Source organism: Notechis scutatus, chromosome 2 (genome assembly GCF_049901735.1).
Source record: "Notechis scutatus isolate UNSWTSFEM ecotype Mainland chromosome 2, rNotScu1.2, whole genome shotgun sequence".
NCBI classification, from domain to species: domain Eukaryota; kingdom Metazoa; phylum Chordata; class Lepidosauria; order Squamata; family Elapidae; genus Notechis; species Notechis scutatus.
In genome coordinates, this window is record NC_142010.1 from 56,432,099 (window position 1) to 56,444,686 (window position 12,588).

The window sequence follows — 12,588 nt, forward strand, 5'->3', positions numbered from 1 at the left end:
TGCTGCTCAGTTCCACAACTGCTGTTTCACCAATGGCACAAGGTTTCTTAATCTGCATTTTGGGTGAAAAAATCCAAAGCAACTTTGATATATATTTTTCTTTGACTGAAGAGAAATGTCCTGGCTAAAAGAGCTAAAAATGTTTCAGTTGGACAAACAAGAATGTGATAGAATATTCAGTATGACTGGTGTCATTCTGTCAAAAGTGTCTTGTACCAGGGAACCATAAAAATAGCCAGGTACAAAGATGTTAATTTCCCCCAAAATCCAGTTTGTAACACATGCACTTTGATTTCCTTAGTTAAATAGTGTTCTGAGTAAGTTATATAGAGAATGCTAATAGAATCCCATGGCAAAAAAAAAGGCAGTATGCTATCATAGGTCTATTGACCAGTTAATTAGCTATTGCCTTTTTGATATTAAAATTCAAGAACTTTATTGTTTTATAAATGCGTAATGTAGTCTGGGGAAATAATAATCCACGTAGCTTAAGATGCAGAAGAGGAAAGCCAGAAGGGGCAGTTAAGAACAGCTCAAATTCCATACATATATCTTTTTTTTCTATATGTATTTTTCATATCTTTGAGACAGATATTTGAGGTCTGTGCTGTATGAACCAAAACCGCACTACAGTATTTACTTGAAATCTTTGCCTGGCCTGCATGGCCAGGCCTTTGAGTCAATGTTGACTTGTGGCAACTGCCTGGGCTGGTCCCTTAAAAAAAAATGTTGGTTTATTTGTTTGTTTTGAGTAAGATTTTGGAAGTGGTTTGGCATTGCCTGCTTCCCAGGGCTGAGAAAGACTGACAGACCCAAGGTCACCCAGCTGGCTTGTGCCAAAGGTGGAACTAGAACTCTAGTGTCCTGATGTCTTAATCCAGGGGTCCCCAAACTTGGCAACTTTAGGACTTGTGGACTTCAACTCCCAGAATTCTCCAGCCAGCTATGCTGGGAATTCTGGGAGTTGACATCCACAAGTCTTAAAGTTGCCAAATTTGGGGACCTCTGCCTTAATCACTCACCATACTGTCTATTTACTTGAAAATGGCTAATTAATTTAAAGGAGGCTGTTTTTCTAAATAGCATCTATAGGATTGTACTATGACTTGTTTTTAACTGTATTAACTTGCAATAGGACAGTTGAACTAGTTTCTACAAAGATTTGGAGCCTGCATTGTTAAAGGTTTATGGGGTTGCTTATATCAATTGGCTTTTCTTCTGAAGATACTTTTCAGAGAAGTTAGTTGAGGACATTACACAATCCTCAGATGCAGAAACAAACATATAATGACTGTAGATATGGATTTAGAAAAATATTTATGTTTTTCTTCCTTTTGTAGTCAATCATCACTGAAGCAATACAAGGGCTGTCCTTTGTTGTTATATTGCATTGTTATATTGGCACAGCAATAACTGAATTACTCTAGAACGGAGATTTTCAAACTGGCTTGTGATGTCTAAGGATATCCAAAAGGTGATTTACCTCAACTTCTCACACTGATTGGTCAAAGGCTGCTAAATTATTTTAGCAAGGCCTTCAAGATTGCATTCTGTGATCCTACAAGCAATAAAGACTGTCTCAGAAATCCAAGTGGTTCTGAGTATGACAGACTTACTGAGCTTGACTTCTGCTAACTGCAAATCAGCTGGCCAAACCAAAGCCACCCAGAATAGAATAAGAATAAGAATAAGAATAAGAATAAGAATAGAATAGAATAGAACAGAACAGAACAGAACAGAATAGAATAGAATAGAATAGAATAGAATAGAATAGAATAGAATAGAACTCTTTATTGGCCAAGTGTGATTGGACACCTAAGGAATTTGTCTTTGGTGCATAAACTTTCAGTGTACATAAAAGATATAAGTGATAAATCATTATCATAGTCATTATAAAAATAGATTCATCATAAATCATAAGATACAACACTTAATGATAGTCATAGGATACTAAATAAGCAATCAAAATCAAACTAAACAATAAAAATTGTAAGATACAAGCAACAAGGTTACAGTCATAAGTAGAAAATGAGATAGGTAATAGGAAAGATGAGAAGAATAATAGTAATAATAGGAGATGGTTATGGCCTCAATGACCATCTCCCACCTTCAGGAATAGTCTGTTGGCCAGACAGTGCTTGTTGTCCCAGTCTCTGCTGAAATGGTAAATACATTCTTACATTGTTTAGTAAAAGAAAAAAGGTAAAGGTTTCCCCTGTCCAGTCAAGTTTCTCTGTCCAGTCAGAGGGCTCATCTATGTTTCCTAGCCAAGGGAGCCAGGCTTGACCACAAAAGCAAAGATGCTTCTGTGGTAATGTGGTTGGCATGATTATATGCCAAGGCTCATGGAACACTGCTAGCTTCCCACCAAAGTGGTGGTACCTGTTTATCCACTTGCAAGGTTTAATAGGACTTCCCAATATTTTCCAATGTTATTTTTATAGCAGTGCATGAGAAATACTGCTGTACAAGAAGCTATAACAGGCTTGTGGGAAAATGTCTTTGATTATTCGATGGAGTTATTATGCTGGGCCTCCATCTGCATTCATTCTGTACATTTACAAATCAGCTATTTTGTAAATCTTTTCCATGAATGATTGATTGATTTAATGAATGAGTGAATGAATCTTATTATATCCTCTGGCCAAATAACAGAACCACAGTAATTAAAATAAATAAAGTTAACCTCATACATACAGTCTTCTGCTGCATCAAGAATAATTGGGCTTTTTTCTTAATAGATTTTCAGATGCTATGAAGATCATGGAAAAATGAAAGAAGTGGGAAGACAAGTTTTGTTTTCTTCAAGTCCTCCAGGTCAGGGTGGTGTTTTAAGAAGAATAAATAGGTTTCTTGAAGTAAACTGCATAGATGGTTCTACTAAGAAATGATTGGGTTATTTGACCATGGATCCTACTACATGAAGAACTCCTAGGAAGAGATAGGATGAAATGTACCTCATGAATCTTGAAGATCTTCTAGTCCAACTCCTTGTTCAAACAGGAAACCTTATACCAGAAGTCTCCAACCTTGGCTACTTTAAGACTTGTGGACTTCAAGTCCCAGAATTCCCCAGCCAGCAAAGCTTCTGGGAATTGAAGTCCACAAGTCTTAAAGTTGCCAAGGTTGGAGACCCCTGCCTTATACCATTATATACCAGACAAATGGTTGTTCAATCTCTTCTTAAAAACCTCCAGTGTTGGAGCACCCATAACTTCTTGAGGCAAGCCATTCCACTGATTAGTTGTTCTGTCAGAGAAATTCCCCTTACAGCATTGGCTGGCAGGTCAAGAGACAGAAGTACCATATAGGACTTGGCCTAAGCTGCCTCTGCTTTATTCCATCCATTATGTTCGATTTGCCTGATTTTGTCTGCTTAAGCTGACAAGCCTACATTGGTGGAATGCAGTGGTGGGGTTCAAATTTTTTTACTACAGGTTCTGTGGGTGTGGCTTTGTGGGCGTGGCTTTGTGGGCATGGCAGGGGAAGGTTACTACAAAATCCTCAATCCTCCCCACCCCACTCACCTGCTTTCCAGCTCCGTTCTCCTGTGCAGGGCAACAAAAGAAGACCCAGCCAATCAGTTGAGACTCAGGAGGCAGAGAATAGATGGGGACGGGGCCAGTCAGAGGTGGTATATGCCGGTTCTCTGAACTACTCAAAATTTCTCCAGAACTGGTCAGAACCTGCTGAATACCACCTCTGGTGGAATGACTGCAGCAACTTCACTGATATTTTCCCTACTACTTACAGTTGTGCTCATAAGTTTACATACCTGGCAGAATGTATGCTTTCTTGGCCATTTTTCAGAGAATATGAATGATAACACAAAAATTTTTCTTTCACTAATGGTTAGTGGTTGGCTGAAGCCATTTATTATCAATCAACTGTGTTTACTCTTTTTAAATCATAATGACAACAGAAACTACCCAAATGACCGATCAAAAGTTTACATACCCTGGTGATTTTTGGCCTTGATTGCCCTGCAATTTAGTCTTATTAAAAATGGCATTTTGTTAGAGATTGCTGTCTAATTATGCCCTATCTTTTTCTCGTGTCCTATAGTTTTTCTTAATAATTTCCTGTCGGAAGGAAAAGCCTGTGGAAGGTGAAAATTTTTCCTGCTACTTCTGTCTGATCTGTAAAAACCCAGATGCCCACTGGAGGGCAGCAAAGCTTTAGTGATTGTGGAGATTTTTTTGCTGCTTAGATAAGACAGGGCTATAGTTTATTTGCATTTGATGATTACAGTATAGCAGTACTCCCAGGCTCGGCTGAGACTCCATCTCCCAGAATTCCTTAAAGAACATGGCTGCTAGCTGTGGAATTTTGGGAGTTGAAGTTCTAATCCATTTGAAATATTGATCTATTTTTTCTATGACAAGTAAATGTTATATAATCAAAGGAACTGAATAATTTCATGTTTTGTTTAGGTGCGGAATGCAAGGACAATAAACTTTAGAAAAAGCAACGCTAAACTGGCATTTTATAGTGCTTATTAGTGCTTTAGTTCGGATGACCTTTTCTAACACCTAGTGTGAACTAGGTGATTTGAGTTCTGAAATGTTATAAACAAATTGCTAGATTCAGAATTAATCTGGTGTTTTGTGGGATATGCTGCATAATTTATGAACTATGCACATTTCTCGTTTTTAATTCAATATGCAACATAGATTGCTTTTAAATAGTACTGTACTCTTTTCTAAAAGGGGTTTTCCCCCTTTTGTTGCTTTAATAAAGAACACAGCGCCCTCTAGTAGCCACAAAGTGCAATTAAAATAATAGGTGGAAGAGCTCATGAAATTAGATTTAATAAATAGGGCTATCATAAACTGATTAGGATTTCTGGATCAGTTGGTTGACGTTATCTGGATATTTGTACTACAGCTATAATAGCTCTTTAACTATTGAATATACCACAAGTCTTCCTTCCAGCCTTGGGTGAGTGCAAGGAGAAGCCAATGCTATAGAAGAGCTCCTTCCTGAGGTAGCCAAATCATCTTTCAGCCAATTTATTTGCACACACACACACCAAAAATATTGTTGTTTTGTTTCTCTAAGGCAGGGATCCCCAACCTTTTTGACGCCGCGCCCGGTACCGCATCAGCTGGGCGCCGCGCCCGGTCAGTGCGGCATCAACTGGGCGCCGCCATCTTTTTTGATGAAAAAGTGCTTCCGTGACCTCACCGGGGCACTTTTTCGTCAAAAAGATGGCGGCGCTAGCGCTCTCGTGAGCTTTTTCAGGTAGAAATGGCTTTCTACCCGGAAAAGCTCACCGAGGCATGAGCGCCGCCATCTTTTGATGAAAAAGCGCTTCCGGTGAGCTTTCTACCCGAAAAGCTCACCGGGCACTTTTTTACCAAAAAGATGGCGGCGCCCAGCAACCAGCGGCCCAGTAAGAGTTGTTCCGCGGACCGGTATCGGTCCGCGGACCGGCGGTTGGGGACCCTGCTCTAAGGCATTAAGAGATTTTCCACTGATTATGAGCGGTGTTTAGGCAACTGTTTATGCTGCAGAAAGCAAGTGTTTTCCTGTTTGCATATAATACTGTAAAAATTAAAATGCCCTTGAGTTGAGCTCAACTACAAGGCTCTTCATGGTCACATCCATGTAGCTTATTGGGCAAGACTATAGAAATTGGCCACTGCCGCCACCTTCTGATTTTTTTTCCAGTTTTCCTGCCTACCTGTACGTAACCACTCCTTTCCTTGCCATTCTGTGCTTTAACTCTTCCAATAAGCCATCTATTACAATACACTGTTAGAACAAGTCTTCTAAATTATCTCGGTACCTTGCCTCACCAATTCAACTGTCAGCATATCAGCAAGTCTTTCTCGAAATTGGTCAGTCAGAGCCAAATCAGATACTCTATGGTGACCTTGAGGGAACTTCTCAATCAGCTGTTGCTCTTCTAGTTAGATCATTGAAGGATGCTTTAAATCTTTGCTTGAAATTTTGGAAATCGTCCAGCACTTAGTCATTGCTTTCAGTGCAGCCCACTTGGCTGCCACTTCTTTCAGTAAACTCAGCGTAAAAGTCACCTTGGTGCAATATGTAAGAAATTCCACCAGTTGATCCTCCATAAACAATTCCCACCAAGTTGTAAAAGCCAGAAATTGCTTTTCTCCAGATTTTTTTTCTGGCAAAATCCCATGAGAAAGCAGAAATGCAAATTGAGCTGAAGGCTGCTTTACCACTGTTGTGTGAAGTTAAAGTTTTTCTAAACACTGTATTAGCACCATCCTGGCATTCTGCTGATTAGTTATTGGTAAATCCACTTGGTGGTGGTATTGTAATAATGCTGCAGCAAAGTATTCCTCAGACAATGCAGGGCTCTGAGACCCAGCTGTCATTTCTGATTCTCTCCCTCTCTTAATACAGAGTAGGAGGCTTTTAAGCTGGATGTCAGCTCCTTGAGGTAGGCCAGGTTAAAAAACAGACTTTACAATTTTGACTAGAACTATATTTTATTGATATAAAGATTTTGATACAGAATCTTGCAAGCCTGACTGTGGGTTCATTCTCCCCCCCCCCCAACATATATATATACCAGTGACTTTGTAATTCTTTCTAATGCTTTTTTTGTTTCCTGGGCTTAAAGTGTGTTTTTGTTTTTTAAATTCTTTCTGCATATTTCCTTCAATGTTGCAGTCTACATGATATAGCTTTGGATTCCCCACCCCCCACTCCCAATTTAAGCAGGCCCCATCTGCTTAACATCTAGGTCAAAGCCAGTACGATACTAGAACAGTGAAAGTGGCAGCCAATTTAGAAGTACTTCTGTTGGGTTCCCCTGCATGTTTCACTTTGGTTAATAACAGGTATAGGAAGGATTCAAACCAGGACTGTCTGCAGCACAAATCAACCTCCATCTCCTTTCTTTTTGTGCTAGCAAAAGATAAAAAAAGGTAGGTGTATCTCTTCTGCCACACATAATTCTTAAATTAGAGTGGGAGCTCCGATGATCCTTTGGCATTTCAGACAACCAGATGACAATAGCCCTGGCTCATCTTCACTCCTTGGCAGTTGGTGTCCAGGACCACAAGAACATCTTCTTCAACCATTCTGGCCAGACAGGATTCTAAAAATCCTTGTAATGTTCATTGTCCATAAGCATTCCCGTAGTAAGCATAACCATTTGGCTAGTTAATATTTAAAATAATTATTGATCTAAGATACTGTTTTTGGCTCTTAATCAATATTCCTAATATATCAGTGGTGTCTAATGAGTACCACTAACTTTTCAGAAGATCAGATTGTCACTGAAATGCCTTCCAGCACAGACATGTTAGTTGAGAATTTTGGGAGTTGCAAACTTAAAACATGTAGCAGATTTAAAATTGGAGAAGCGCGACTCAGGTCTCATCTTCTTTCCAAACTACATGAGGATTGGAAATAGGATCTTATGCAAGTAAAACAAGAAGGCAGTTTATATATAAGCAAAAGATAATAGCGACAACTTAAAACCTAGATGATAAAGAATTAATATTTTATATTGGAAAAATATAGGGGGAAAAAGGCTTGATGCCAAAATGAGTACAGTGTAGGCAATAGGCAAGCTTGCCTGTGGAGAATATCACAGCTGGGTTACTCTTTTACTTTCTTCTTTCTGACCAGATACTTCTTGCGAGTGGCTCTTGTTGATAGTCTTACTGGCAAAGGTAGAGTTGATTTGGAATTGGGTGGTGCCTAAATCAAATTAAATAAAAAATTAAATAAATTAATTAAAAGAAACCAACAGGTCTGGGGGCCAGCATTTTTATTAAGTGGTTCAGATGAAGAGGTGGATGCTTATCCAATTGTAGAATTTATAAAATTGGGAGGGAAACTCAATACCTTAAAAAACCAAAACAAAATACAAAATAAATGTATAGGTTAGAGAAGTGGATTGAAAATATCATCATGATAGAAATCAATGCAAAGTTTTTCACTTAGGAAACAGAAACCAAATGTGTGAGCACTGCTAGGGGACTCCTTAGTTTGGCAATAGTCTGTGGAAGAAATGCTAGGCACTCTCAGGGGTGTCAAACTTGAGGCTTGCAGACTGGATCTGGCCTGCGGGATACTTCGATCTGCCCTGTGGAGCCACCTGGAAACAGCAAAATGCCTCTGCTAGAAAAAAACCAAGCTACCACCCCCACCTCCCGGGTTCTGATTTTGCTGGCAAAGGGCTGCAGGAGACCATCGCAGCCGAAAATGGAGCTCAGGAGCCCGTTTTTGATGGCAGAACACTCAGGCCACCAAAGGCACCCCGACATGAGTGACGTCAAGCTGACCATGCCCACCCTGGCCACGCCCACTCCAGCCCTTCAAGGTCAAGCCCAACCCTGATGTGGCCCTCAATAAAATCGAGTGTGACAGCCCTGACCTAGGCCTTTTTTTGAGCTGAAAACAAGGGTAATCAGAATGGAAAAAGACATGAAGAGTGGCAAAGACGAACACACAAGGCACAATCCATATAGTTATGGTCTAGTGAAAATACACTAATATGGCTGGGACTCCAGGAGATATTTTTCTTCAGATGTAGCTTATTTCAATGCTTCCTGTAATTAAGAACTTCCAAGGTCATATAATCCCAAATGATTCAGAGTTACAATATGCTCCTTTCCTTTGCTTTAGGCAAACTTACTGCTGAATTGCACACCCAGAAATATTATTTTTGGGATGGTGCAGCTGCTACAGAATAGGATCTGTTTCCCAAACAGACCGGACACCCTGCTTTGAGGGAGGAAAAGAAGAAACAAGTAGCACCATTCAGCCAGAGCGAGTTCTGTCACAGAGTCTATTGTGCACTGACTTAAAATGGATTGTAGTAACAATAAGCACAAAGAACAGCTTTGATGGAGGTCTTATCTCATATACTCTGATATTACTGGCCTGATGAAGAGACCGCAGCTTCAATGAAAGGAGATATCAGCATTTTTATCTCCTGGGACAATGCAGTAGAGCCAAAACTGAATTTTATGAACATAATGGATGCTTGGAGGGAAAAGAGGAGAAGGAGTACTTGAGAAAGGAATATCTCTTCTTTGCATCATTTTTATATAACAGTCTAAAACAAACTTAAAAAATTGAAAAGAAGTAAAATGGTAAAATTGTTGTTTTTAAGAGTTTAAGTCAGATAATTAATTCAAACAATTGCCAGATATATAGCACAAATAATCAGTTGAAAAAGGAAACTGGGGATTAAGGAACAATTAAATTAAAAATTAAATTCCAAGGGGTTGGAACATGAAGCACTACAGTTGTTACGCAACATATACAAGGTCATCAGTTCATGACCCTAAGATACTCTTTTTCTTGCAAATATCCTTCCTGTTGCATTTGTCTTTGTTTTCAACTAGTATTGATAGTAAACAAATGAAAGCGTTGAACTTCCCTGACTCCATTTTGTTTAAAATATATATATATCCCACTTATCCACTCTCACTTCTGCAACGACTTACACAAAAATTAAAAAAAACCCAGATAAGATGCAAATATTTGCAATATGATGTAAATAGCAGTAGAAACAAAATGGACAAAAGTAAGAATATAAGCATTTATTTTAAAAAACCCAATGCTATGATAAAATCAAGCTTTGTACAGACTATATTTTTTCCCCCTTCTCTCATTCTCTGTGTCATTCTCTGTGTTCTCTCATTCTCCGCATTGTGTACCATGTTACGATGTCTGCAGAACATGAAGGGAATCGAACGTGGGGATCTGCTGGGAAAAGGAGAAAAAAGAGGAAGTAACACTCCCTGGCTGGTCCTGGAAACTCTGTTTCCAGCCTTGTTTGGAAAGGGACATTCAGGAGACTCTGGAGATGTGATGAAGCAGCTTGAAGTCGAACAGATGGTGCTTTGAGATGATGTTTTGGCTCTGCAAGTACCCGGCCTTACTTAATGCAATGGGAGGGGGTGGAAAGAGAAAGGCAGATATTTGTTTCTTCAACCCTTGATCTTGGTATACTTTTCCGAGGCTGCCTTTTTATAAACCAACAGAAATCCCTTCAAGGAAGGAAAAATGGAATACTGGGGTCCTTTGATTGATAATGCTCAAATAAGTTTCCATCTGAAAGAACCCAGAGAGTCAAGGAATGGAAAATGTATAACTGGCATTGGCTGAATATGCCTCCTGTTTGGCTATGTGGTAGCATAAATTGCAATTCTTTGCACACTGTATTTGCATGTTCCATTTTACTCCGTCTGTATATTTTAAAATAAAACAAGAATGAAAGGATAGCAGATGTGAGAAGGGGGATTTTCTAAATGTGTTAATATTAGTGTATACAGTACACTAAATTTATAAATGTAAATTAGCATATTAGCATGTAATGTTCAGATTCCAGCCTTTCCATTCTGTTTCTTGCCACCTTAAGTTTTTCATTTTTCCCTGGTCAGTTGAATATTTGGTGGACATTACTGGCATTTATTTCTCAGAGGCTCTTGGGGGATTTTCCTTTTCCTCTGAGTGTTTTGAAAATGATTCTTTGTACTTTTGCAACTCTCAAGTTCCCTGGGATCTCTATAACCCTCCTGTTGTGCTGCTATTCTGGCTTGCATAAGCAACAACAGTCTGAGAACTGATTTGGTCTTAGAAAGTATATGGTATTATTTTTATAGCATCAACAGGGGAGCTATCTGGAATGCTTGCTTATGTTTTAAAAGGAGGAGTAAGGTGTTATTCAACATATAAAACAATTGTTTTAAGATCTGTTACTTCTGTTGAGATACCAGTACAGATATTCTGTTCTTTTCTAGTTATTAACACTAAGAGTATAGATCTCAATGTCTGCAGTTCCGATTTCCAACATTATGCATGTGAAAAGCCATCATTCATAGAATGGGGATGTAAGGTTATATTGCTAATAGGTCCAAGGTCACATGAAAGTATTGCCCTGGCAATTTGACCCAGAGATCTGCCAGGAGACCAAATGAGTGTAAATCTTTTTATGTGTAAACGTGCCATAAATTCTGGAAACCTGTTTCTATGTACAATGCTCTTTCAACTAATGCATGAGCGAAGAAGGCTAATATTTCTATGAAATAAAAATATGTTTTTTTTTTTTTTTTTTTTTTTTTTTTTTTTTTTTTTTTTTTTTTTTTTTTTTTTTTTTTTTTTTTTTTTTTTTTTTTTTTGGGTGTTGTTTTTGGGTTGTTTTGTTTTTTTTGTTGGGTTTGGGGGGATGTGGGTTTGGAGAAAAGAAAAAAAGAGAGGGGAGGAGGGGGGGGGGGGGGGGGGGGGGGGGTTGTTTTTTTTTTTATTTTTTTTTTTTTTTTTGGGGGGGGGGGGGGGGTTGGGGGGAGGTTTTGTGTTTATTTTTTTGGGTTGGGGGGGGGAAAGGGGGGGGGGGTGGGTTTTTCAGATTTTGGCCACTTTATTTTTGAAAATTATTACTAGAAAACCCAGTCTATAGTAGAAATGAAAAGTCTGAAGCTTGCTTTCCACTCCCAACACTTTTTTTCTATTGAGTGCAATTTTCATTTTTCTAAAATTTCAAGCCTTTGCCTACTATTCCCTGTTGGCTTTCATTTTTGTAACAAGAGGCTCAGTTAGGCAGAGTAGGGTGGGCTGAAGCTGGATCATAGTGGGTCACAAGAGCAGTGGTGAGATTCAAACTTTTTTACTATTGGTTCTGTGGGCATGGCTTGGTGGGCGGGGCAGGGGAAGGATACTGTAAAATCTCCAGTCAGAGGTGGTTCTCCAAACTACTCAAAATTTCCGGTTCTCCAAAACTGGTCAGAAGCTGCTGAATACCATCTCTGCACAAGAGCCATTTGTTAAATTTTCTGGAATTTTGCAAGCAGATTGATAGCAGAGCTGAACCACTACACCTAGCATACTGATCAACTGTTCTGCAGTTGGTGGCATGGCACAGGGGTGGAAATGGAGTCAGCAGAGCCACGTTGTTGTTTTTTAAAATTTACCAGAACATGGCTGGTTAGTACTGTCTAGCAGATATTTATTTGTTTATTTATTTTGTCAAGCATGCATTTGATAATATATATAAGTGTTATGTCTCACCTATATTCACAAGTGAGCATACAGAGTTCCAGAGTTCAAAATATTCAAACAAGAACAAAACCAGACTAAAAAGGGTTAACAGTAGTTTTCCAGTCCTTGGCAGACTTCTCGGAATCTGTCTGATAATTCAGAATTGTCCATAAATCACAAAGGCTGCTCCACACGTATCCTTTCGACTCATCAAACACTGCTTCCAAGCAAAGTTTGAGAATCAGCACGCCTCCTTAAATCACCTGGATGGGCGTGTCAGTTTCTCTAATCAATGTCTGGCTTGACGCCTCCCTTCAGATTGACGTTTCAATCTTCTCCTAGTTCTAGCGTCAAGCCAAGATCTGTCAGTTTCCCCACTAGAAGCGTCTGACTCATTTTGTGGATCAGTTGCTGGCATGAGCGAAGTCGAAGGTTCTGGGGAGGATTGTCTCTCTGACAATCTCTCATCCTCCTGGCTCACATCTATGTCCTCTGATAATTCAGACTCCACATTCACTGCAGGTTCCAACCTTCCATCTTCAGAGTCATCAGAGTCAAAACTCCCAGCAGGATCGATCCTTTCAGTCACAACATATAAGTATAAACATG